The sequence below is a fragment of the Anser brachyrhynchus genome (assembly GCF_964034855.1).
Source record: "Anser brachyrhynchus genome assembly, chromosome: 3".
NCBI lineage: Eukaryota > Metazoa > Chordata > Aves > Anseriformes > Anatidae > Anser > Anser brachyrhynchus.
The window spans coordinates 59,304,325-59,325,904 of NC_137696.1; the positions used below are offsets into that span (position 1 = coordinate 59,304,325).

The window sequence follows — 21,580 nt, forward strand, 5'->3', positions numbered from 1 at the left end:
ACTAGTAACTGGAGAATTGGCAAATGAGGTGGGTTCAGAGAGAGCTTGGGTGGAGAAGCACAGCAGAAACTTGTAATCCTGTACCTACTTGGAGTTTTCATGGTTATCAGGGCATTACGGTTCTCCATCATTGCTCCAGATATGTTCTGTATCCCTAAAAAATATTTATTATCCCAAAGTGTATTTTAAATACTCATCAAAGACACAACTAGAAGCGTTAACTTTTAGTAACTCAGAAGTTGCTATGGAGAGCAAGGTTTGGTTATAATAGAAATTATTCTCATGAATACTAGAAGAAAGCTGCTGCTCTTATGATTTAGAGTATCAACAGTTAGAATACCCACAATATTCTGGAAAACAAATGACTTGAGGAAAGGAGCACATCAGGATGTGATGGAGTAAGGCCTTTCAAGTCTTGGGAGTTTGTCTTGAGACCATAAGGGAATTTAGCTGGTAGCAGCTGGTCTGGTTATATGTCTACCACACTTGTTTCCCAAAATTCTTTTTGATGTTAAATGGAGAGCCCAATGATTTCCAGTGACATGCTGGGTTTGATGGCTCAGAAACAGACCCTCGTCTTGCTCATCCAGCCCTACTGGGAGGCAATGGCTCCTAAGAGGGGTGAGGAATGCACCCCTCAAAAGTGCCTGGGCAGTTGTGTCTGAGCTGTTGCCTCAAGATCAGTGCCAGTCTGTACATGTTATGAGAGGGTACACATTTGTAACTCAATAACAGGAAAAAAATATATTGCCCAAGCATATAAACAGGTAGATAGGAAAATAACCTGGTAGTAGAATTTAGTCAGAATGAAATATTTGTGGTTAGACTAGATTCTCCTCTAGTAAAGATGATTTGAAAGTTATTATACCATTCCTTGTCAGGAGACAGGTCGATGAATTTGGGAAAACTCATGACCAGTTCCTGTTAGTTCAAATTATGCTGTCATTATTTGGCAGGTATAATGGTCTTTCTTTTCATCTTACGTGTAAGCTAATGGTAGATGTAATAGATTTTGTTTAGGTAACTATTGATCCCGCAGTTTTTTTGTGAGTCTAACGTTTCAATATTGACCATCTGAAAGCAATGACTAAAAATTATTTGAATATACTGTTTAATTTATAGCCAAACCTTCTTTTGGTGCTTTTGACTTTCCATTAATACTTTGAAAAGTAGATTGAACTGCTTACCCCATTGATTGTGTTGTTTGTTTTAACCACCTCTTTTTATGATTAATATTAAATGTTAGAATCTAGACACCAATCCAAGAAAGCACATGAGATGAGGCCAATCTGACTAGAGTAACTGGAATTTCTCACATGTTTAAATTTAAACACAGGTGAGTGCAGAGTTGCAGCAGTGCCTACATGAAAAGGGATAAATAAGGCAAATATGGAGAAAGACAAAAGAATGTAAAAAACAACACTTGAAAAATTAAAGATTAGCTTAAAAACAATACTTATGTAATCTTGATTGCTTACTTGATGTAAGCATGATTGATGAAATAGTGACAAGTTTTAAAGTCTAGTAATGTTAAAATGCACCATTAGTTTGTCCTTTTTTCTGTTAATATTTCCATCTCCTAGGTTTCTGTTTTTCTGATGTTGTGGTTCAGGATAGATGAGCTCACAAGGGTATTTTTGTTGTTTTTCTAATGAAATCATTTTTTCTATGATAGAATGTACAGTGCTATCTGAATAAAATAAAATAAAATATTTCATGAATCTGGGTTGATTTCCAAAGTATTATATTAAACAAAAGTTATGGAAATGTTATACAGAAACTACCCTCCTACCAGTGAGCTCCTCTTTGGTGGGGTTACCTTTGGTGAATTTCAAAGTATCTCATATAAAGGAGTTTCATCTTCTGATATATTCTGTTTGCAATCTTTCACACATTATTCCTTGAGATTCTGCTTCCTCCCAGATGCTTTCAGAAGCACTTCACACAGGGCATTTTTGATAGAAGCAGAAGACAGATTTTTCATTAGCACTGGGAGATATGATTAGATACCTTCCTGGGCTTTTAATTAGGTTTTCATAAAGCAAGTACATTTTCCAGGATGCAAGATATTTAACTGAGACACATTTTAGTGCTGTTTAATTTATGCGTGTTAAGCTATATTTTAATACCTACAAATGAGTGTCCATAAGCCTGGGTGTTGTCTGAGTAAATATCTTGTCACCAAGCTCCTTGAAATTTTACTTATGGTCTTCCTAGTGCCTGACGGGTTTTGGTCCAGCATGGTATTTATTGTCTCTTTTTTAAACAGGCTTAAGTTTACTATACTTTTCATGGACAATCAGGATATAGACGTAAATAGTTTTGCATCTTAATTTGTCTCCTTATCTGTTTCTGTTTTATATGAACTTTGAAACAGTATTATTGAATTATTGAAATGTTTAAACAAAAGAAGACAGTTAGACATGATTTGTATGAAAGCTGCTATACAAAATAAAGCTGTATTGTATTTGCCTCCAAAAATCAATGTGTCATCACATTAAAAAGGACTCCTTTGCAGGATATGAAAATGATATTTTATTCTTTGCTCTTGAAAAATCTTTGTTCCAGCACAGGAAACAAATACTTCTACCATTATCAGGTTTATTTAGCTTATAATTTTATACCTCTGAAAAGTAATCAGTTACAAAACATAATAATCTGGCCTTCAGTACTAACAGTAAAATAATAGATTTCAGTCTTATAGTTTACACAAGTCCATTATTTCCTTCCCTTGATATATCTGTTCATTCTGAGCACAGTACAGAGCAGAGTATAAAAGCACAGGTTTTTAAAGACACAAATTCTCTTCCCCAGTATACGAGCGTAAACCCTGATGGAATTGCACCTGGAAAGTAAAGCAGATTTTGAACTGAAATGTTTGGTGGTTCCTGGTAGGTGTGCTGAAATCAGCTTACCTAGAATTAGATTATCACAGAAAAAGCATTTTGTGTGTGCTTATAAACTTACACAGTCTTTTACATTGGAATTTCCTGTCTCTTCCCATGAAATACGTCTTATGTTCAAGATTCGTTTTATTCTAGAGTCGCCCTACTCTAGTACACATCATGGCCTGATTTCTCAAGGCACTTAAGCCCTTACTTTGTGTACAAAGATTTTAACTTGAAATACTTGAAGTACAATCTTGAAAGGCTGTATTTTTTTTTTTATTATAAAATAGCACATTTGTATAACTAGCCATCTTTTAAGCTTTCAAGCTAAGATATTGGTAAGATACAACTGTAAAGTCACAAAAGACAGAATTTTATGGCAATGGTTAGAGCATTGTTCCTGCTGAATTTCCGTGAATTCCTTCTTCCTTCTTGTTTTGCAAAGATCAGAGGAAAGTACAGTATTGACTGTTGTAAACCTTGATTCCTCATTGGAATTTAATTTTTATCCTTCTTACTGCTTCTAATCACATGAGCGCTTTGACTAACATGCTTGTTTCCATGCTACGCACTTTCCATTTCAGAAGAGAAGCAACCCCTACTTTATTTCTAGGAGTAGGAAGGGGGCCAGGGCTCTCATTATAAACACATCAACAATATGATTTCAGAAAAGTCAGAGGAATTGAGCATGTGTATCTGAGTTGACACCCTTGTCTTACATGTATTGCTAATTCATAGAAATATTATCCTTTACATGAATTATGGTTTACTGGGAGCTGGGCTGAATGATCTAAGAGAGAGATCCTAGACCGTACCTCAGCTGGCTTACTGCAGACTTTCAATGTGATGATATTGGACAAATTGCTTAGCGTCTCAGTGTCTTAGTTTTCCATGTATGAAAAAGGGATAATGGTCCTTTTTTTTTTTTTTTTTTCCTTTCAGTTTTGTCTCTTATCTGGTTTAAATGTGTTTTTTTTGCTAAGGAACTCTTTTGCATTTGTTCATTAAGTTTCATAATAGAAGGGCTAGGAACAAAGTTGGGCACTACTGGTAATAATTTTGTGATGCTTTCCCCATTTAATATCCTATATGCTTTCAGGGAGGTTTTGACTAGACTGTTTCAGAAAGGCGAGGATACTTTCTTGTAATTTGGGAAGTTATGGGCAATTCTTCTGTCCATGGAAGCTCATGTTTCTTTTCTGTATACTCAGTTCCTAGTTAGCATAGTTTTTTCAGAGTTTACGGCACTGTCAATTTCAGTAGTAGTTGTTCAACTTGTGGCAATCTAAAGAGGACATCATACATAGCAGAAAGGAATATTTACTACATTCATAGCATTTGAATGGTGCCAAAATTCAGTGGAGAGGCTAAAGTAGATCCCCAACAGGGCAATCTTACAAAATGAAGAAAGACCACCGTTTTCAGGAAGCTGCTAATGTCCGATTTGGCAACATCATTTTATAGATGGTTCACCTTCAGAACTATTCTTCTTCATGGGTCATTATCACCCATGTAGGTACGGTCTTCAGAGGCTCTAGAGTGGCTGAGGAATCAAAGCAGGAAATTAATCTGAATGCCTTGCTCTGATGGGCATTTCCAGAACCTACAAGTGTGCTCCTCAGGAGTGCTTAAGGGTAAAACAAGTGTTATATTTAAATGAATTTTAAAGGTGTATAGGCAACCAAATATTAATATTACCTCAATACACTTGAAAAAAATATAAAGAATAATCAGAATGTTGCATTACAAACATTTTCTTATCAGTATTGTACTTTACATTTTGTATCGTGGTGGGATTTTTTTGGTTTGTTTTTCTTTTTTTTCCTCTGCAGGGACCACTCAGACTTTCAGATTTGAATTTCTGTAAACTGTAAAGTCTCCTTAGTTGTCTATATCTGTAAATAAAAGCTGATGTAATTACACTAATTTTTACATCATATTAAGAAAAACATGTAAATCACCATTAAAATGGTTTAAGTATGGACTTATTTTTTTATTCTAACCTGAGGATTTTTTTCAGAAAACTGTTAAACTTGATAGAAAAGTAGAAAGAACAGACAAATAACTGACAGGATCAGTTTAATCCCATCTATCCATGAATTTGATTTTCCCAAGGTGAGAACTGTAGTTTTTGTTGTCACACAAGGAGACAACAAAGTTCCACTATACACAGTGCATTATCCAGTCTTTATAGGTCACCTTCTAATCTCTGTGTTCAAGTGGTCAAGCACAATAGTGAGCATTTGGCTATGTTTTCACTGGTGTCTGTTTTTATTTAATTAATTATTTTAAATGGAGAGTAATTTGCTTTTGTAGATTATTTTGTTTAAGACTAAAACACTGACAAGATATCATGGAAGTGTTTCACTCTGCTGTAGCCTGGAAAATGAATTTGCACTACTTTGAAGACTTCAAGTTCAGGTGCTTTATATTAGATGTACGGTGGTATTTGTTGTTGGTATGGGAAGAACCAAGGAAGAAGGTTGGCAGGATTGCACGAGAAGTCAGAATAGGTACCCTAAAAACAGCTTCTGACCTTGCAGACTCCTCTCATGCGACTCAATCAGCACCACTAACCAGTTTACATGTAGATTTGTTTTGGGAAATCTGTAACAATTTCAATTGAACTGTACACTTCTTAACAACAACAAGAATATAATAGATGTGAAATGCACCCATGTTCAGGGCAAAGCCAAGTACCTGTGTGCTAGGTCTCACCATCACTGGGAATCAGGACCTCCTAAACAGTCTACAGGAGAGAGCATATGGCTCATTTTTTTTCCTTGGCAGGAAAATCTGTTCAGCACAGGCCCCTGTTTTCCAGCAATCCCCAGAGTGCTTCTGGCAACAGGACAGGCTGGAGCATGGCCAGATATAGGAGAAAAAAAATGCAGGGAAGGGGTGGGACCTTTCATGCCTTTTTTCCCTGATCTTTACACCAAGTTACTTCCAAAGGTAACAAAACTCAAAGACCTAGTTGCCTTTGATTAAGGCTCTCCTTCCCTTAACTATGACTTTTGGGTTCCTTATCCTGTTGGCCAGAGATAACGTTCCTAACCATGCTCCATTTGCCTGCTTCATGCTATGGATCAGAAACATCCTTGTTCCTGTTGGCGTCTGCGGCACGCAGCTCCACTGCAGGCAGAGCATCTCATCAGCACGAGTTGTGATCCAGCATCCGCAGCCATCAGTTGTGTCCCCTTAGCAAATGTCTCCGCTATTCAGTCTCTTGGTGTACCACCCTTCCTCCTCCCCACACCCTTGACTTCCTCCAGGTTGCTGTCACGATGACCAGCCTGATCCCTGCCTGGCATCACTACAGCCTTAGTCCTGCCTGTTTCTTTTAAATTTGTCTCAAATTGTTTCTCTAATGACTGCAAGTGGCAGATAGTTAATCACCCTGTATCAGTCCCCACAAACCAGTGAAAAAAGCTATTGACAGCAAAGGTGAGACGAATAAAGGTAGGGCTGGACATGAGCATATTAAACGAGTCCCACAGCACATGGCAGTGACTGAAGCTGTGGCCTCTGCTGCTTCCAGCTGACTGAGTGAATGAACTGAACAGGTTTAGGAGATCCAGCCCTTGTTCTGCAGGCCCAGCCTCCGTCCTTCCTGGCAAATATCTCAAGATACATTATGTTAGTGCAGGTGGTTGTATTTAGTCTCTTTGATCAAGCCTGTGCTTTGCTTCTGCAGCTGAGCACTGACAGGTGGGGCTGGCCGGGCTCCCAGGCACCTGCTGGCGGGGGGATGGAGCAGACCTGTACTCATCTCCACAGCTGCTTCTCTCAACCACCTCCTTTCCTTGCTGTGACAGTATTACATGTAATACCTATAGATAACCTGTGGCAGGGCTGGTAGTCCTTAGGGTAGAAGGTTTTTCCCAATGCCTGACTTAAATCTCCACACCAGCATATTAACTCAGTTACTTGTCTTATGCATGATGGACATGGAGAACAATTAGTCACCATTGTCTTTTCATAACAAACTTTTGCATAGTTTAACTATGTCATCATGTCTTCTCTTAGTCTTCTCTTCTCCTAGACTAAACAGTCTAATTCTTTCAACCTCCCCTTGTTCTACATCCATTATCATTTTTTTATAGCTTTCATCTGGACTCCCTCCAACTGTCTCCTTCCCCTGACAGCACGGTAGGCAGAGCTGGACAGAGCAGACAGAATAGAGAAAAAAATAATCACTTGATTTGTACATAGTATTATCACAAATATATATCAGACTGCCTTTTTCTGCAACTGCAAATTATCCTGATTTATAATTTGCTTATAGATCACTGTAACCTCCCTGCAGATCCTCCCTGCAGTACTGCTGCCCAGCAAGTCTTTCTACATCTGCACACTTGCATTAGTCTTCAGTGGTGATCTGCCCTGTACAGATCCAATACATTAATTTCAGAATAATTACCCAAATTATTGCAATCACAGTGAATTCTAAGCCTATCTTGTAAACTGTTTTATATCACATCTGATTTTACAAATCTCTTTTTTATTACTGAAGATCCTCAAATACGTTAGGCATCAGGATTATAACTGGCTTCTTTTGAGAACCCTGATGGAAATGTATGGTTGAACACCTCAACCATTTTCTTTGGTTGTGCCCACCTCTCAGATGAGCTGCAGTTATGTTGTAGAACATAGTTAAGCTTCCATTTGTTTGTCAGCCACGTTTGTATACAACAGCCCAAGGTAACTGGTGTCTCAGCCACAAGTCAACATGCAGATGCAGTGCTCGCGGCAGAGTTCTTCCATCCAGGAAGCCAAGAGACGACTGTCTTGGATGTTGTCTTCACTCCTTGAAGTAGCCAGTGGATTATTTTCAAGAGCCAGTAAACTAATCCTTCTGTAAAGCAATTTCAACTAAAAATCACAGCCTTCTCTGACCATGGAAACCTGCCATTGTTTTTAAGATTAATCTGCAATTTTTTAAACACATCTGAAATAAAATTGCTGAAGGAACTATTCTGGGTGACATGCCTCTTCGGTGCAATGGCAACCACAAAGAGATGAGATATAACCAGCTCCATCCTTACTGCTGTGACAGGTAGACCACACGCAGAGTAGTCAATATAATCTTCTCAGATAATCTGAGAACAAAACCAGAGCTAAGTCTGATGTGTAGTTCTAAAACCACATCTGAATATTAAAAAAAAAAAAAAAAAAAAAAAAGAGGTGAGCAAGGTAAATCCTGTATTGATAGAACAGCCAATGTGAGTATTGGTCTCAGACCAAAAACCAGTTTTATATAATCTGTTATGTGCCAAACTGCAACACTACATCTATAAAATTTGTTTGTTTGTTAGGAAAGGATCTATGTCATTCAGCTCTTTGAGCATGTTCCTTGTTTTCTTTATTGAAAATTGTCTGTAACAGTTATTTCAGACCTCTGTAAGCAGAAGACAAATAGCCACATTTTAGTTAAACTAGAACTTTCTTTATAGCGTTTTCTTACCCTGCTATCAGTGCTATTTCAGTAGCTTTGTGGGTAAAAACAGCATTTTTCTTTTTCTCAGAGGCTCCAAATATTAGAATTATTTTAGGGGAGTGGTTTTGGATTCAGTTTGTATTCATACTGATGGGTTATATATCATGTATATTATATAATGCCTGTAATTTAAGAATCCACAAAGAAAACAAAACATTTATTACATTCTGAGGCATTTCCAGGGAGTGAATAACTATGATTAACTGAATAGGCCATTAGCTACCGCTATTACTCTGCTCAAATGCAGCTGAAAAAGCATTTCTTTAGTGGTAAAAATATTTGGCAGCAGACCACTTGTAAAAAAAAATAAAAATAAAATAAAAAAAAATCTTTCTAAATGACATTTTTGGAAAGTCCTCTGCATTCTTAAGCATCGCCAAATAAATTGTATTTAAAGGCACCAGACTGAATTTTGCTAGGTTGAAGCTGTTCAAGATATATAAGTATATAATTTTGTTGAATATTATATTTCACAAATCTTATTTCAACATAAGTAGGAATTCAGTAATTAAAGTAGCTATGGTGATAAAGTTTTCTTTGGATTTATTAAGCTTTCTTACTCAATTATCTCCATTACACTATAGGTATTTATTCCTTGTCAGCTGTGTTTGTTCTCTGCAGAACATATGTTTTTCCAACTATTTATATCACTGCAGAAGCATGTGCTACAATTAGAGAATAAAATATATTCTGGCTCAGTTTATAATTGCAGAATTACTGATGAAATACTGATAGCAAGATTTTTCTATCAGTGCTACAAGCCAAATAGCACAACCATCCCAACTGTTGAACAAGTTTGTCACTATTTTTTACTCTTTTTTCATGTTGTTTTGTCATTGAGATAGGTTGTTCTTTTCAGCACATCTTAAGAAGCTTCTACTGCAATGCCTTTTTTTGTTTACTAAAAGCTTTGCTTATAGTAAAGGAATTTGCCTTTGTGACAAATTTTTGTTCAAAAGAAAAAGCAGAATATGTCTTCAGGGTAAAAGAAGGGTCTTCAGATTGTTTTTGAATTGAATATTCTCAACAGCTTAATCTGATTGGAGACCGAGTATCCTCTGAAGTTTCTTTATCTTCCTCTGGCTCAAACAATTCATTAATATATCTTCATGCTAGGCATGCCAGATCTCTTCAGAAATGCTGGTGGTAGTTACAGTTAGAGACAATTATAACAATTAGCACAAATATTTCTGGTTTAAATCCTTTGGTGAATAGGAATGATATGAACTTGGCTATGTTGTTCTCTGGAGATCCTTGGCATCCGGAGCCAGCTGTGCTCTTCTGCTGCCGAGAGCTGATGGATGACTTTCTGAAGCTTGGGTGGTCTGTGCCGGAGCTGGGGAACAAAGATCCTAGCTCTAGTGATAGGCTGTTTATGAAAAGATGATTGTCTCTGCACAATTCAAGTTGAACTTGACTTCAGTTTTCCCATTTCTGAAAAAAAATGTATCTATTGTTTAAAAAAGCTAAATATTTTTATGCTCCTCATGTAGAATGCCCAACAAACTTGAAACTTCGTAAGATTTCAGAATCAGGCAGATGTAAAAAGCATCATTTTAAAATCAATGATATCAAGCAACAGCAATAATCATTGTTTAAAACTGGATCGAAGTCTTTGTCAGACTTAATGGCAAGAATAGTGGTGATGGAGATGTTCTTATGTTGACATGAAGAGTGCCTTGGTCTGTATTTTAAAAGAGAAAAGTGAACTCAGTAGCAAGTAAAAAAATAAATTATCTTGTTTCCACTATTAAGATTTCTTTTGGTCCTGTATTAGAGTATTTCTTAAGTATTTTGCTAATAATTAAGATTATGTATACAGAACTATTTTTTTTTTCTAAAAGACAATAAAGATTATTCTTTTAAAAAAATAGATTTAGGCATTTTAACATATCTAAAATGTATTATGAATGAATGTTGAAACAAATTATGTTGAACAGTTAGTCCAGTTAATCCTCCAGCATTCGTAGTAAGTGATTGAGAACCCATAGCTGGAGTACTAATGGACAATAATCTTCAACAAGTGCAAGAACCTTGCATATGCCCTGAAACTCTGTCATCCTATAATGGGTATCTGAGGCTTTTTTCATATGTTGTGGTACTTGATTGGAATAACTGTAATGGATGTGCAATAATACCATTATAGATTCAATCAATGTTTTTATAACATGCCCAGAGACAGGCAACTAGAAAATGGAGTTAATGATCTGAAGAAAATGATCTACAGAAAGATTGTCTCCAGCTTATTTAGTGTTGGACAGATTTACTAAGAATAAAGAGACATTTATAGACTAACAAGAATATGGGACTAAGAGGTATTCTGTTTACATAATTTATAAATTTAAAATTAAAGGCGCCAAAATATATCTAGTGCCAAGCCCCATAAGACAGAGTCAGCACTGAAATTGTTTACTTTCTGATCAATAGCAGCTAAGGTCACCGAGAAACCACATGTAATGAAAAATCATATCTTATACCTAAAATAAATTTATTTAAGGCATTAATTTAAGCTGCTTCTTATCAATAATTATATTTACATGTAGGCTGATATTTGTCAAGAAATTTTCAGTATATTTAAGAGAATTTGTAGGTTCCAAAGTTCTTGCAACTTTCTTGGCTATTCCTACATTTCTAATTCTCCTGGGAGGCAATTCCCGCACTTAGCTATTGGAAATGGTATTTCTACTGTAGAATGGGAGCTGTACAGGGCATGTGGAAAGGAAGCTGAAGGCCTCCACTGTGTGACTAAAGGCAGAGAGAAGACAAAACTTTTAGACAGCAAAGGGGCATGCAACCAAGGCAAAGATTAATTCTGCAGATCGGAAAAGTCCTAGCAGATAACTGCAGGTGTGATTTTCTTTCATCCAAAGAAAATGTTGAAAGACTAGGATGCAGTTTAATAACACAAAAGTAAAGTCAGACATTTAAAGAAAGACCATTTCTGCAATTACTTGTTGGAGATATTAAAATGAGATAAAAACAAAGTATGTTGATTAGTTGTGAGATGTCTCTGAGCAATGGGTGTAAAACAGCTGTATAAAAGGTAAATGCTACCTTAGGGCATATCAAATAAGATATTTCCAGCAGAGATAGCGAAATTATCAGTACCTTTATAGACAGCTTTTATAGGATATAGTATGGAAGTGTCATCACTCATGTTCAAGGACTGAATCAAACTGGAACAGACACAGAGGCAAGCTTTTGGGAAAGAATAGAAAAACTTACAAGGCAAAAGGACATGAATAGGTGTTGACTAATTTAATCTAGTAAAAGGAGACCTGGGAAAGAGACTATGGTCACATTCTCTGTAACTGTCTTCAAGTTGTACACACCAGAAAAGCAGAAAGTCTGTTTACTGTAGACACAAACCTCAGGGATATATATTGGTCATGCATAAATGTAAACTGCAAATTATTATTAAATTAAGAAAAAGAAAGGGGGGGGGGATGTGGGGAGAGAGGTTCTAGCCATCAGAGCAATGAATTTCTGGAAGAGTAAACAAACTGATGGGATAGAGCTCAGTCAGTCAATGGAAAGGAGCAACAGGAGTCTGCAATCTATGACTTTTTTTCTTGTTTTCCCATATGTGACACCCATTCTACTCTGCATAGCAAAGGGCTACAGACAATTTTGCATGCTCCTGAGATTGCTCTTGGGAATGAGAAGTTCTCAGTGAGATGGCAAGCAATGATTGAAAATCTAGATGAGACTTCAGCTGTGAAAAAGAAGAAAAAGTTTGTTGGTTGTCTCATTATCTCCACAAGCCATCAGAGAGGTATGGCCCTGACTAAGGTGCAGAAAGGCAAGAGAGCTTCAAGCTCATTTCAGGGTCATAATGCTGATTTTGGTTTAAGCTTGCTTCCTCAACATCGCTGGAAGCTCAACAGAGTCAATTACTGCTTTGAGATGGGGTAGGGTGCTACGCTGTGCTGTTGGCAACCGCTTGTTCTCTGGTCCAGCTGAACCTCAGTGACCGTGCAATGACTTCATATCTACTTTGTCCCAGCGCAACCATTTACAGGAAAGCACAACCACCACAGCTGCTGCTTCACTCCTTCTCCTTGGTGAGAGAGGTGGCTGCTGAGCATTCTTGCTCCTCCTCCTACTCCCACTCTCTCCTTCTTTTCCTCCCAGCTCCACCCCAGTGGAGGCTCATGCTGGAGGAAAGCAGCAGTGAAGGGCTGTTGGGACAAATTACAACTTTCACCTGGACCCTGAAAGCAAACAGCTCCCCAGATCAGTCTCAGGTGCCTTGAAGCAGAGAAGTATTCCTGCAGCCAAGCCCAGCTGAGCAGAGATTAAGGCACTGAGCAGAGATTAAGGCTCTTCGTTTGCACCTCCAAGTCTTCTTTTGCAGTTTCCAGCTCTCACGCTCTGCCGCACCGTAGCCACTGCAGTGAGCACGGCTCAGCTCGAACACAGAATGAGCGTGCTAGCCAGAGTGTCAGGAGATGGCTGCTGGTCAAGATTCAGTCCCCTAGCTGTGTGGACGTAGGCCAACAGTAACGTAAATCCTTGTCTCCCTCACAGCACTGCTGAGTGGGATAACTGCTTCAGCCTGCAAATCTGGCAGGCATCAGATCTGGCTGTTTCTTGTCCTGCACAAGTCAAACAAGCAAAAATCACAGCTTCAAAAATTGTGAGACTGGCTTTAAAATCTTGAGAAATCTTAAAATTGATGCTCAGTTTCAGATTTCTCAGTTTCTTCTGAGCCTATCAGTGCCTAGAGTCACATTTTGCACATTTTCTTTGCGTATCTATGAGCACACAAAAGTAAGCTAAAAGATGAAAACTGAGGTTGTCACATGAGCAGGTGAGGCCTTACAGAAAAAAATCACGTCATGGAGCACATGAGAAAATCTCCAGAGTTGACAAGGCCACATTTAATAAAGCCAAGCGCTGCATTTGGCCAGAGTTTGCACAGCTGCAATGAGGATAGGTTTGGATTCCAGCATGTTTACTGAAGGAAGATGCAGGAGGTGGAAAAGCAGAGGCATAGATTACCTGAAAGTTGGGGAACCAAGTGGGAGGTCAGGGATGTCTCCAGTCATTGGCTCGTGCAATGCATTTGCAGTCATACATCAGGGAAACTGCTGCAAGGCTGCAAAATTCCCCCTCCACTGCAGAACTTGCCCAAGCCCACTACAAGTTTCGGGGACCCAGGCTGCATTTGGAGGGCTAGCAATTGGATTATCACTTTGTACCTCAGTCATGTCTGACTTACAGAATGCGGTATGACACTCTACTGTTCGTTTCTAGCTGATATTACCTATACCACCACACTCAATGCAGAAAAGTTTATAAATTAAGCAGATTTTTTAACATGTTGTATAAGAATCTTTCCAATTATTTTAAATTCTTTTGAAGAATGCTACTATTTTTTCTAACTGTTTCATGAGATTGTCAAGATGACAGATCCTTGTTAGTTTTAAAATATATTTCTAAATAAATTATTTGAAAGTTTAGAGTTTTTTTTTTTATCCATTGTATTTAAGGGTAATTTGAATTTAGTTCATTGTAGCTTCCTTGTATGATATAAAGACTCTTAGATGTATTCTAATACATCTGATCTTCTTCTGTTTAATGTTTGTCCATTAATTTATTCCAAAAAGAAAAAAAAATATTAGCTATGGGAATTTCTGTGTAATACAAGTACAGAAATATTACAATCATTCAGATAACTCATTCATCCCCCCCCCCCCCCCCCTCAAAAAAACACCTTTGACTGAGTCTTATAAATCACCATCATAATTTTCAAATTTCCTACTACCTGTTTAGGTATGACATCAAAATATGCAACATGAAATGATGTTCAAAATATTAGTATTATCTTGATAGAGTCTTCACTAACATCAGGGACAGATGTTTCATAGTTTAATTCAAGTATATAATCGCTAGCATTTCCTCACCATAAAGTTTAAGACATTTAGGAACAAGCAGATTAAGATATTTCCTTCTCAGTAGTTTTCTCTCTAATCATAAATTTTCACTGAAATTTGAAGTCAGTTAAAACTTGGTTGTTTTATGGTGCTTGCTAACTTCAGAAAGACTTTTGCATTTGCTATCATTATTGCTGTTAATTAATTTGCTCTTTGGTAACTTCAGAGTTATTTACCCTCTGTTACTAATTTCCCTCTGTCAGTCAACATGCTAACGTTACACTGCTCTATATGCAGACTCGCATTTCTTGCTTTTGCAAAAATGAGTGGGACTCACCTAACTTTATCCGTGCAAAATGTTTACACTGCAAATCTGACTGTTTTTTCTCTGTAGTGTAGAGAGAGCTCTCAGCAGTGGGAGACAGACACCCACACACCTCTAGGGCTGTTTCCCGATGCTTACATTAGGCACTTCAGAAAGCATGGGACAAATTCTCCTTCACAGGTGCCCGACACTGAGACACCTATGTTTAGAGAACTGAATCCTATCCTTAGAAAACCACCCCCCTGGTGAGTTGAATCACCCCCAACACCACTCCATATGACCAGAGCAGCTCCTTTACATGTGGTTTGAGGTATAGGGAGAGATTTTGTGTGTATCAGAATCACAACTCTTTATGCAGCTTCAGCCATCATTGAGAAGTGGCGGTCCCTCAAAAAAAATAAAAAATAAAATGCACTGGATGTGCATGACTGGATGTGCAGTCCCCCCTTGTCTACCAGAAGATGATGGTGTTGTAATACCCACGCACAGGAAGTAGGATTCACCACTGAACAGTTTGCCTTTCCTTGCTTGCAAAGCAGTCAAGCTATGCAGATTTAATTTCTGGATTCCCATGAGAATTACGAAGATCTTTTAAGAGAGAAGTCACCATGTCACATACATCTTTCTGTATCATCAGAGTGACAGCAGCTCTGCTGCTGCTGCTGAGCAAGCTGCTGCTCAGATCCTCTCTTAGCTGTACTTCTGATTGAGAGGTTTGTCTTTCCTTCCCTTTCACTGGCATCAAAATTCTTGATCTAAGGAAAAGTAGGAAATTCTAGCCCTGTCTCTAACAAAATGAGGAAAGTAATTTTAGTATCTGGATGCCTATGACTCTCAGTGAAGTCTCTTAAATCCTGTTAATTTAAAGTCCCTGAAGCTATTCTCAGAGAAGAGAAGACATCTGGTTAATCTCAGACTCAGGACTTTTGACTCCCCATAACAAGCAGAGATTTCTGTGAGAACCCTTCCTTGCCTTGGTGGGCAGACAGCTGGTTGTACATCATGACGGGTGCTGGCTCAGGCTGATTAGCCCATCCTTCCCTCTCATATTTCCTTCTTTTCCGCTGAAGAAAGTAGAAAGCATTTGTATGTTCTCTTTATGCTGTTGTCTTTCTGTAACCACATGCTTTTCAGAGGAGAGACAGTTTCTCTCTTCACTGGAAATGTAATGGGATACATAGAATCACAGAACATACATCCCTAAATATCAAATCAAATGAATTTTCTTGTTACTTAAAGGTCAGTTTTCATGGTATTTAGTAACTAGTTTGTATTTCAATTTCCACTGGTCTCCGATTCTTCCAGTCCAGAACTGAAAACACAGCATAGAACATCAGTGTGAAGGAACTGAGGGCTTGGGTTCCACTTCAGGAAGCAAGTTATTTCACTCTTGTGAGTGGCTCAGGTAGCATAAACAGAATGTTTCACAGAATGAGAAGTAGAAAAATCTGGCACGTAACCCTTATTAGGTAAGAAGAATGGTCTGTGCCTCCTGCATTCATGCAGTCATCTTGTATCTCCATAAAGATTAATGTAAATGGTAGTCCTTTCTATGCAAGTGTCAGTACAACTAGTTGTGTTGATGGTTGCACTCCCTGTTCATTATGTTTATGATCAAGAACTTATGCAAACGGTAATTTTGCAGTTTGGAGTTTTGTGACACTGTGTAACTAATTTATTTCCAATGAAAGCATTGCAGTGATGTTTTTGTTTTCTAAGTGAAGGTTTCCGTTGAACAAATATCAGTTTTAGGAGCTTATGAAAGAATTCCATTATGCCCAAATTGAAAAATATTCCAAAGGGCAGATACTTCATAAAGCTAGTATACAGATGTACAATCAGTTCTTAGCAAAACCGTGTTCTCACTTGAAATCTTTTCTCCATAATGCTTTAATTTTCAAAGTGTATATAATAATTCATTATAAAAGATTTACTAGCATTGCCTGCTTTGTTTGAACAGCACTGTATGGCAATATATTTCAGTTGTTTATATGCTCATGTGCTCTAGGGAAACTGAGCTAGAATAAATTATTATGAAGTGAGTACATAAATGATTTGGAAATCATATGCAGAGACTAGTTCTCAATGATACACTGTTAAGTGCGCTTCTGCAAATATTTTTTCTTGTTCTGGTACTATTCAGTATTCTCACTGAGCGTTTGGATGAAAGGCTAGGAGATAGGCTTAATGAATGCATGAACCAAAGCAAGTGTGCTGGAAGTAAGGCTTACAGTTGAAAATGATCTTGATAAAGTAGTGATGTAGCCTAGAAAATATCAGCTTTCCAGCAGTTAAATTAGAACAACTGCAGAACTGGACAGATAGGTAAGCACAGTCAGCTGGAAAATATACAAATGGAAAATGCCTGGCCGGACAGCAGTTCTGCAGAAAAGACCTGTGTTGTAATGATCCCAAGCTGAACAAGCGCCAGTGATATCGTGCTACTGCAAATAAGGCCAGTGTTAGTGTGGGCTAAATGAACAGGAGTAATAAGGCATAAAATGTAACTATTTTAATCTACTCAGTACTGATAAGGCAACAGTGCTTTACTCAGCTCCAGGAACTGCAGCTGAAGCAGGATCCAATCCAACTAGAGAGCATTAGGGAGAGGCCAATGAGCCTAGTCAAAGATCTAAAACACATGGGTCTTCAGGGGAAGACTGAAGGGTTGTTTAGTCTAGAAATGAGAAGGTGGAAGGGATACATGATAGCAGCCTTCCTATAGCAATAGGTGACTCTGAAGAGGAAGGGATTTAACTGCCATGTATGCTGTCAGAATGGGAAGGGAATAATATGCTTAAATCAATGCAAGGATGATTTAATGTAAGCATCAGGAAAAAAAAATAAAACTGGCAAGGAAAAATGGAGCCCTTGAATAGGTTGCTTAGAGGGAACTCCTGGAATCTTCAGCCCTGCAGAAGTTTAAAAATAGGTCAGACAAACATCGGCAAACACAGCATAGGTCAGAGGTGGATGAAGTGATCAGTCAGATTACCTGCTAGCCCTAGTCCTTTAGGGATTTCTTTGTATATGAAAATGATAATAACTAGTAGGTTAATAAGGCTAATAACTGTACATACCAAATGCACTCTGGGTATCTTCACAAAATTTCAGGGTACGTAACAAGAAACTTAATATTAATTCTGGAATTTATTGTATGATATCTGTATTTACATTAGACTGAAGCAATTATATTTTTTCTAATTTTGCCAATGTCAGTATTAATTTAAAATAACTATTGTCTGATGGTTTTATGAATGGTCTTTATAAAATAAATAGGTGAATACAGTCAGATTCCTGTGGTAGGACACAAAACACTTAATTGTAGCCATGTGAAAGGTCAGTCTTTAGCCTAATTATAGTGAATAGAAAAAAGATGGACACCTTTTAGAGATTACCTAAGGAGTGGAAGAATCACCCTCCAAAGATACCTCTGTCTCTCTCTGTATTTATTCCGTAGCTATTATATATTGCAGGGGTATGGCTAGTCTTTCTTTTTCTCAGTCTGTGGTATTAAAGGTTTAGTTCTTTGTAAAACAAATGTACCTGGTCTTCATAGAGGACTATCTGGATAAAATTTAATTGACAGGAAATCTGAGTAGCTAACCTAGTAGTTTTTTCTGAGCCTCAGTTCTGTGAAGCCCACTGAGTAAGTCACTTATAAAGCACTAGTAAATGGTTAATAGTTGTTATCAATACATAATTGGCATGACCAATATGTGTCAGAGATAGTTATACACCAAATCTATGTAAGACACTTATTAGCCTGTTGGATTCTTTAATTCTTTAATAATCGTCTAAATTATTTATACCGTATCTTGTGCACACTGTGTGAAAGACTAAACAGCGCTTTTAGCCAGAAAATCTATAAAAGATCAACTCTTATTTACAGACATACTATACTAATGAGGTATATATAATACATTAAAACACTAAGTTAATCGACAATTAAAGGGAAAATTAATACTTTTAAAATAACAGTATGTTTGATCCTCACTAATAATAAAGGAACCATGCACTATAAGACATCTTTCTCCCTCAAAAGCATCCTCTAGTAACAGAAAGATGGTAAACCTCTTCAGAAATCTGTAATTTATTAAAAATTGCTATTTCCTGGTAAAAAATAGTCTCATTTACAGGACTTTTTAGAAATTGGAATTACGCTCCAAGAACCAGTGATGACTAGTTATTGTTCCTTTTGTCAACAGGCAAGATGAAGGAGGTTCTGGCAGCTTACCATGTCCCGGGCTCTGCAGAGTTAAGTGAGACGTGCGCCCATGTTCTAGCGTGCATCACATCGCATCTTGGGTCTGAAGTGCCAGAAGGATCCCAGCGCTGCAGACTGAGACGGCTCTGAGCACCTCAGTACCCGGTTTCTGACAGAACCCAGGGGTGGCAAACTTACATACCAGTATTACCTGTCTGGGGCAGGTTTAATTTTATAAATTAAAGCCATAAACTCTATGAGTTTCTAGACCATATTTGTGCTGTTGAGGATGATCTGCTCAAATGAACAGTTTTGCATCCATCGGAGAGACAGGTTCTTCTGCTGGACCAGAAGACAACAGTGGACTGTATATTGTACCTAATACCATTTGTAGCATCTCCTAGAGCAAATAATTGAAGAACAGGTTGCAAGAAAATCCTCTAGGGAATAAGATATGCTTTGTTTTGATCTACAAATTTTAAGAAATGTTTTTTTTTTTTTTTAAAATAACCACTTTTACATAACACTATGTGTGCAGTCTATGTGCAGCTCTTCACTGTGACTATCTGTATTCCAGAGATGATGAATTCTTTGTGAGACACCTGAACCTTTTTAGATTTGTGATGAATCCTTAAGTTATGAAAGTATAATGGAAAACTAGAAGGGAAAGTTTCCAGGGCTTTTATTTGAGTAGATGTCTCCAATTACTTCCTGTTAGTGTCCTGAAAGGTGAAGAAAAGGTCAGGAAGTAGAAAAAAAAAAAAAAAGACAAAAAAAATTACATTTCTTTTTTTTTTTTATATATCCACCTATCAGAACATGTGTTTGATTAAATAACCAAGGGGAGAGCAACAGCTAACTTATCTGAGCCCTCACATGAAAGGTCTGTGATTTGGGGCAGTATTTGCTCGTTTTGTCTCGCAAATAGCTCTAGAAAAGAAGGAATATGTATATGCCCCACCATATGTGAAAAGGACATACCTGCCATTCCTTTATTTATTTTCGCTCTTTCAAACATTAAAGTGCCAGTTATTTGGAATGCTGTAGTCTGTGGTCTCTTTAAACTTGTTTAGTGAGATCCTTTCAGCAAGATCATTCCCATGATGGTGTAACTGCATGGTGACCACAGCTTTGGGCCTGTATAATAAAGATTTAAATTCAGATTTTTTGTTTCTGACCATTTTCTCTACCTCTATGTCAGATCTGCAAAGTGTATGGTTAGAATCATGCTTCTTGCTGATCACTGTTTAGAAGATTTGATGAAAACTGTTAGAGAGGAAGGTATTCATACAGTTGGGCACTGTTTCTCCTTTGCATCATTATTTACATCAGGTTAAAGGGCAGAGGGATACGAAATGTTAGCAAATCAATAGTGATGCTTAAATTCAATTTGCACACAAGGCCCCAGGGCGATGAGGAGATCAGTCTCTTCACATCCTGGATTTATGGTCATACTAAAGTACTTGACATCTGGTGTCTATTAATTAGTAAGCCTGGAAGGGTAGAGGAGGAAAAAGCTGCAGAAAAGCTCAGTCTAAGCTGCCTTTGATTTGCTGTGTGTGTGATATATTGTGCTGAGCATATGCACATCTGAGTATAAAAGCCAATTAGATTCTCTTTCTTTCCTCCGTATTTTCTTCTTCGAAGACAAAATTTTAAACTATAAAAATGTTCATGTAGCAACTGAATTTGCGTGAGGAAAGATTGCGCATTGCATTTCAGAAGTTAACATTGTCCTGACAAGGCTACTTTACCATGCTGCATATATATGCAGGGTTTTGTCCTGCTGAAGGTATGGTTAGCTCACAACAAACATCTGAGTTTGTGTCAACAGAACAGCCCTAATCTTTGAGATCTTAGTCTGGCTTCACTGTGGCCCTACATTTCACGTAGTCAAATAAGGATGGCAGGGTGCTCACCACTCCTAACACTGTCCACACGTGCACTCTCCACAGCTATACATTAAGTGTGGATGGGGTCAGGCAGCAGCATTTTCTGAGCAATGCAAGCTGATCTAAGGCTGCGCCCCTGCTCAAAGTAGGCAGTCCTCTCTTCCCGTCCTGCACAGTCACACCACCTCCTTGCTGGTGGCACAGACAGCTGTACACCTATGAGGCTTTCTGGTCTGGTTGAAAACTGTCCCGTTTAAGAACTTAGCTCTTGTGCTGGTTCAGACACCAGGAAGGAGGTGGGAACACCTTTTCAGCAGCAGTTCAGTTTTAGGTCAGCTCACACTGATGGAGGAACCATGTGTGCCTTCAGGTACCTCTAACTTTCAGTTAACTAATCTTAAAACCAAACTTTCTAGTTAAGCACATTGTTTTCTTATGGCCAAAAATATTCCTTAATTCAGTGACACTGCAAAGAGAATAAAGCATGGGAAATGAATTAATTTCAGGGATTTGTAGGAAAAAAAAAAAAAGTAGTTACCTATGCAACAGCTTTATTTTAAGTACAAGAAAAATACATTGCAATGAGAGGAACACATTCTTGGTATTCAAATTATTCTGCAGACCAACACTTTTTCAGAAAAGCAGAAGTGAGAGCTGTGTGCTGTAGCAATACCAGGGCAGTATAAGTCTCCCGTGCTAGCATATCTTTTGCTATTGATGAGGTGTATGCTCAGTATTTGGACAGCTGGACCCACCAGATCTGTAGATGCTTGAGCTTGACCATTACACCATTTGAATTTGAATGTCAAGCTAATTGCCTCAAGAGCAGGGCCTGTGTCAGAGAAATGCTTTTTTGTCTGTACATAGTGGGAGCTGCTGGAAGCCTGGC

The 21,580-nt window shown here is 37.9% G+C and overlaps 1 protein-coding gene across 2 annotated transcripts in view; it reads left to right on the forward strand.

The window, feature by feature from the left end:
- Nucleotides 1–21,580, forward strand: part of SCAF8 (SR-related CTD associated factor 8) — a 165,609-nt gene that overhangs the window by 81,621 nt on the left and 62,408 nt on the right. Inside the window, exon 21 of one of the 2 annotated variants that reach the window (XM_080585245.1) lies at nt 18,801–19,962. The exons of the other annotated variant lie outside the window; for it this stretch is intronic. The gene's annotated coding sequence lies outside the window, so the exon portion shown is untranslated. Of the gene's footprint in view, nt 1–18,800; nt 19,963–21,580 lie in introns of those variants that run through there. 2 annotated transcript variants of the gene reach the window in all.